Source organism: Glycine soja, chromosome 15, assembly GCF_004193775.1.
Source record: "Glycine soja cultivar W05 chromosome 15, ASM419377v2, whole genome shotgun sequence".
Lineage (NCBI taxonomy): Eukaryota > Viridiplantae > Streptophyta > Magnoliopsida > Fabales > Fabaceae > Glycine > Glycine soja.
In genome coordinates this window covers 14,611,561-14,617,569 of record NC_041016.1, presented here as the reverse complement: position 1 = coordinate 14,617,569, position 6,009 = coordinate 14,611,561, and positions in this window count along the sequence as shown.

The window sequence follows — 6,009 nt, the reverse complement described above, 5'->3', positions numbered from 1 at the left end:
GCTTAGAAGATGAAATCCTGGAAATGAACATTGTTTTTAGCCAAATGAATGATTCATTTACAAAACTGAGTAGTGATCTGGATGATGTCACTAATAAGAGGGATCAGCTTTAGGGTCAAGTAGTTTGCCTCAAGAACAGGCTTGAAAAAGCTGAAGCACAAGCTGAAGCTAATGAAGCAATTGCTCAAGAAGCTTAGAAGGTATTGCTTTTATCTATTAAAAATGTAGCATGGTTTCCTTCCATGACATTATTATTGAATAATCCATGACTCAACATGAAGAACTTTGTTATGTAGTATCTTCAACATATGACACAAGGAGTTGTATCTTCAACAGTTCTAACTTGTCAATATATATATTTTTATTTTATTTTAATGTCAAATAAAAAAAAACTGCATAATTATTACATCCTAAACATATACAATATCAAACATTATACAATACAAACCAAAAAGCCTCAAAACTAATATCAACTTCAATTCAAACCAAAAAGCCTCAAAACCAAACCAAAAAGCCTCAACATGTTCAAACAATTCAAACATTATACAATATTAAACATTATACAATACAAACAAAAAGGCCTCAAAACCAAATTTCAAACCAATATCAACTTCATCAAATAATGAACGCATAATTTGAAACTTATTTCATTACTCAATCGTACTCTACTTTAGCCTAAAAGCCTCAAAACTAACCCTAAACCCTAATAAAAACCATTTTTCATAAATTATAACCTATTTGCCATTTTTAAAAATTAAAATAGATTTTTACAGATCAAGTTGATCCACAAGAAGCATATGGATCAAGTTGATCCGTATGCTTGTTGCGGATCAAAACACATTACGGATCATCTAAATCCTATTGTGGATCATCTAAATCCTAACCTATCTTTACTGCGGATGACCTAAATCCCTATGCGGATCAACTAAATCCCTACAAACTACACTACACCGGCAAAAATGAAAGCAGAAATGCAAACGACACAACAAAAAGGAGAAGAGGCTTACCTCGACGTCAATGGAGCAACACAATGCACATCCTCAATGCACGAAGAGAAGAACCTCCAAAGCACCACAAACACATCGACAATAATGCTGAAGAAGAACGGGCTCAAAAAGAAGACTCACAATCGCGGAAGGAAGAAGAAAAGGCTAAAGACGCAGTTGCGGAAGGAAGAAGAACGTGCTGGGTGCACAAATGTTTTTAAAAAAAGGGCAGGGGTATTTTAGACTTTTACCATTAAGTGTTGGGTGCACCTAGCATCACCCGTTTGGGTTGGCTGTTGATATTCCCAGTCACCCCCAAATTCTAATTATCCACTCCACTCTTTTTCAAAGACTGAGATTGTATTTGTTTTGCGGATTGAAATTACATTCTTTGTGAATGTAATGTTCTCATGTTTGTTATAAGTTTCCAAAAATTATTCTCATGCATAACTCTTTTCAAGAATTTATACTACACATATTTTGCATTTTCTTATTTTCATGGAAAATGGTGAGAATATTGCATTCTCATGAGAATGGAAGTTATTTTTTAAAATAACTTCTCATCTTTTTCTTATTTTATCTCATTTATTTATGTATGTGATATTTTTGTTTTTAAATTTTAAAATATTCCAAGGAATGATAAATATTTAGCAAACATCTTTGATGATAATAATATTCTTAAAAATATTATTCACATAAATATAATCAAATCCATAAATCGGACACCTCTTTAGAAAACCACCTCTCTCTCCCTCACTCACTAACTCAAAACCCTTCTCCTTTCGGACTTCCAACTTCCCACTCTCCCATGTCCTTTCATTTCTCCTTCTCCTCACCCCCTCATCACTTTAGTCTTCTCAATTTGTTGTCACCAACTCAGCACCACCAACACGACTTCATTGTCATCAAGAGTCATCATTGTTAGGCTTTTTTAGAAGAAAAAAAATAGATTTAACAAAAAAACACATGATCCAATTGTGTCAAAATATATAATAGAATAGCAATTTTATTATGTATCTATGTTTAGATACATAATGGAATAACAAAAATGTGTTTCCATTATGAATCTAGCTCTTTTTTATTTTTATTCATTAATTTATTTATCTATGTATTTTAAAAAAATTATAAATTAAATTAGTTATTAATTAGTTTATTTAAATATTGACTGAATATATAAATTAATTATTAATTTTTATTTGTTCATTTATTATTTGGTTTAAATATTTAAAATTTTAAATTTTTATTAATTAATTTATTATTTGGTTTAAATATTTAGCTTTTATTATTTTATTTATTAAATTATTTAATTAAATTTTGTTTAATTATGTAAATTAATTGTTAACTTTTTATTTGTTAGTTTATTTTTTGGCTTAAATATTTGAATTAATAATTAATTTTTTAGTCATATTTTGTGTAAGACTGTCAAATAAACAATGAAAATCTTTTTTTTGTGTTGTGTATTTTTTCCAACGACAACACTTTTTTTCCTTAGGAGGTGTAAGCTCATTACACAACAAAAACAAATTTTTGTTGTACATAATATGTAACAAAAACAAACTTTCTGCAAAGAATTCCTTCATAATTAATCACTACAAAGTTATGTTTATTAAGCTTTATCTTCTTAAAGAGTGTTTGTAAGCTTTGTAATATACCATGCATCCACTTTTATAGTGTAAAAAAGCATATATAGTTTATCGTCTTGTATCCTTGAAGTATGTTATGCTTCTATATAAACTAATTAATAGGTAAGGATTACTACTTTGGAGTAAAGTAGCAAACTGACTCAGTGAGTTAGTGTTGGTTGGATATCTGTTAAGTTGTGTTATTAAGTATATATATAAAGGCTTGTGAAAAAAATATTGGTGTTTGTGGAGACTTTTGGAAGAAAAAAACACATGTATAGTATAGGTTAATTACAATGAGAAAATCCTATTGAGAGGATTGAATGTAGTCTAAGTAGTTTGTTGGTGAACTTGTATAAACCTACATTTTTACTATCATTATTGATATTCTATTGTTGAACAACCATTTTGAAGAAAACATTTATTTTAACAATTAAACAACTTTTATATCAGTAACAAATCAATCTTTGGAAAATTTACTAAAAATTGATTTGAAATAAATCTTCAAAAGCATAATTAATGCCTTCTAATTTTATGAAACCTACTTTTGATAAAGTGCAGAAGCACAACTACGTACACTAATAACTAAAGTATTGCTTTTGAACATTCGTGTACGATAATATCGTTCCTTCTAAAAGGCATTCCTTTGATTAAAAATTGTTTTCTTACTTCTAAAGATATTATGACACCTTATTTTTTAAGGGTCTTCTGATATCTAATAATCTAATAAATCGATGGATTAATCTTAAGCAAGTACATAAAAAATATATCAATCTTGCGAGTTAAACAAAAAATTATAAAAGATCACAATTCAATCTCTAGTTCATTTTAGAAAACACATTCAATTTAAATTTAAAAAGGTTTTATAAAATTGAACTTCATCCATGGGATAATCCATAATATATTACATAACTATGTAGATCAACATTACTAAAGCTTTTCTATTGCTTATTTTAAAAAAGTGTTTGAAAATTTTGGAATATATTTTAAAAACACAATTCAATATCATTTCTTGTGTTTTATTTGTTTTTAAAACATTATTTTATTGAATATACAACAACAAAGACTTATCATACATGATGAAGTCAACTACATAGATCACATTATATCATTTAGCTCAGTTAAAGACAAAAGTTTTAAAGATATTATTTACTAGGAAGTCTCTCTTAATTTTTTCTAATGTTCTCCTTGGTCTCTTTCTCCTTTTCTTCATGGACTAAAACCTAGACATCTACTCTTCTCATTGATTTCACCCCAAGGCAACTTATCCAAACAACCTTAACTGATTTTCTATTAACTTTTCTTTAATAGAGCTACATTGGTTTCTTCTTGTATACAATCATTTCACATTGTTGGATGGCTTGTGCAACCATAAATTTTAATGCTAAAATTTTGTCCCCAATTCTTTTCAATCCTTATCCATAATAATACCCACACATTCTTTTCTCGAGCTTGGATTGTTAGTGGTCAAGATCTATTGTCTATTTTTTTTATTTTATTGATTTTGTAAAAATTAAGAAATAAAATTGAGGATTAAGATTTTAGTTTCTTTCTCTCTTTGACTATAGAGAATATGCATCCTCTTAATTTTCTCTAACTTTTCCCGTGTACCAAAATTTAAATCTTGTAGCAATTAGGGGTGGGAATAGGCTAGGCTGGCCTGCAGGGGCCTACGACCTGGCCTACATAAAATTTGGCCTGGCCTGACCTATTTAATTAAAATGTTAGGCTCAGGCTTTTTTAAAAGCCTATTAAATTAAATAGGTCAGACTTAGGCTTATTAAAAAGCCTTATAAGCCTGATAGGCCGGCCTACATATATATATATATATATATATATATATATATATATATATATATATATATATATATATTATTTTTTGGGTACAATTAATGTTATTTTTAAAAAAAACTAGCAGATTCCATTCCTATAATTAAGTAAAATTTTAATTACAAGGTGTGAGTTTCTTTGTATTTCTCATTATTTTTATTATTAGTTTTCTTATTTCTGTTAATAATTCCTTTTTCTATTCCTATTAGGTTTCTTTTTTCTTTTATTACGTTATTATATTCTAGAGCAAATAAAAATCATATCCTATCATATCCTACGTTCCTATACAAAAATCATATCTTATCATATCCTATTACATTCCTATACAAAAATCATATCTTATCATATCCTATTACGTTCATATACAAAAATCAATCATATCCTATCATATCTTATCTTATGGTGAATATGGAGGAGCTAATGATGAAATAACGTTACTATTAATTTTATTGGTAGATATTTTATGCACCGGTTCTGTTCAAATAGAATGGAGATGTAGGCTTTATTTTTTTGTTGTAATAATTAATATGTTAATTTGATAGACTTGGATGATACTACCTCAAGTATGAGATTTTCTTTTGTTTTAGATTATTTTATATCATTTGGTGATTTCTGTTTATATTATTAATATATTTTTAGGACTACCAACTAAATTAACGTTAGATTAAAAATTAAGGCAAATTATATATTAAGGTCTTGTTTAGCCTATTATAGAAGGTGTGTTATTTTTTTTTGGTAAAAACAACTAGGAATATTAAAGATTTAATGTGAAGAAGATTTTTAAATAGGCTACTAGGCTAGGCTTTTAAAAAGGTCAGGCCGAGCCAAAATAAAAGTCTTTGATAGGCTATAGGTCAGGCTCAGGCCTCAAAAATTAATCGTAGGCTAGACTCAGGCCTTTTAAAGCCTGACCTGACCTGACCTATTCCCACCCCTAACAGCAATAATTCCTTAGCTTCTTTTTTTTCTTTTTCTAACTCATTTAATTTTTTGCAGATACACAAAATTAATTCTCTTCCTAATTATAGTTACACTATCCATATTCTGACTTGTCAAAGTAACAATTTTTCAGGTAGAAAAAATATTCCTTTAACATTTTAGTATATATATCAATAACATATAGCGAGTCTCTAGTAAATTTCCCTTGATAAATTATTATATATTATATAGACCATTACATAAAATTTTAGTTTTTCGTGATTGCCATCGATAAGTATCAAGCAATAACTAACTTGTTTAAAGGAAATATATCTGCCGTAAACAAAAAGTTTAATCAATTTAATATAGAACTTTGAATAACAAGCATTAATATGAACATGTATTTGTGATTTAACATTTAAGTAGGGGTACAAATGAAATTTAAACAAGAGTGAGCCACGTGTAAATGAACAAGCCTGCCTTTTGTCATTGTAAGGGATGAGTGAACGTTGATAGTAAGGTCACGCTTGATTAGGAAATAAAAAACAATAATTGTTTTCCTCCTAAAAATCACTCTCAAAACGTGAGTTGGAAACTCCCTCCTCCAGTTAAAACATAGCATTATATTCTTGAATCATCATAGAACAATGTTG